We start from the raw sequence: 858 nt of genomic DNA on the forward strand, positions 1-858 counted from the left end.
ATATATATATGAACATAGACGTCCAAGACAAAGGCAAATGAGACTTCTTTTATATCTTAGCAATCATTATATGCAAATCAAACTTAAATCCAGTTCACTTTGCTTTTGAAGAGCTTTGGTTCAGATCCCAAATCTTGATTGCTTGACACAATAATTATTCAGAAGGTGTTGAGATTATTCAGAAGGTGTCTTCTTGAACAAAAAACTATTTTTAGTGGTGGAGCTGCTTTTAGCAGCTGTGTCTACATGGGACTGACAACCAATCGCCATCTTTTGAGGAAGTCCCAACCTTTCCCTGTATACCCTCTCTATATGTGTAACAGCATCTCTGTTTTCACATTCAGTAGCCCATATTGCTATCTTATTGCCTTTAGCTCTAACATAAACAACAACTCCACATACATCATCACTGTAGTCATGAAAAGATTCTCCAATAAGGCATATCAGTGTGTCTAGCCAAAACAACAACTCCACATACATCATCACTGTAGTCATGAAAAGATTCTCCAATAAAGTATACCAGTGTGTCTAGCCAAAAGTGAACGAGGTCACTTCGTCTATGCTGTTTGTTCAATGTCAAAGCCTTCGCCTCCTCATTTGTTTTTCTTATCTTCCCATATGGGCTCAATACTATCCTTAAAAAGTGACTAGTCACAGCCAGGCATTAAATTACTAGACAACAGGATATATGGTTGTACAAAGCCCAAAAATCTTCAACACTAACAAATTTAGAAATGAACCTAAGATTTTCTTGCGAACTTTTTCATTTATCATATTCTGTAGTGCATGTTCTTTTGTTGTTGTTGTCAGGTGCCATCGAGTCAGAACCGACTCATAGTGACCCCATGCACAGCAGAA

The 858-nt window shown here is 37.4% G+C and overlaps 1 pseudogene; it reads right to left on the reverse strand.

Annotated features, from left to right (window-relative positions):
- Positions 1-174: 174 nt before the first annotated feature.
- The window catches only part of LOC102826869, a 33,445-nt pseudogene continuing 32,761 nt past the window's right edge, over positions 175-858 (reverse strand).

The sequence above is a fragment of the Chrysochloris asiatica genome, unplaced genomic scaffold, assembly GCF_000296735.1.
Source record: "Chrysochloris asiatica unplaced genomic scaffold, ChrAsi1.0 scaffold00396, whole genome shotgun sequence".
NCBI lineage: Eukaryota > Metazoa > Chordata > Mammalia > Afrosoricida > Chrysochloridae > Chrysochloris > Chrysochloris asiatica.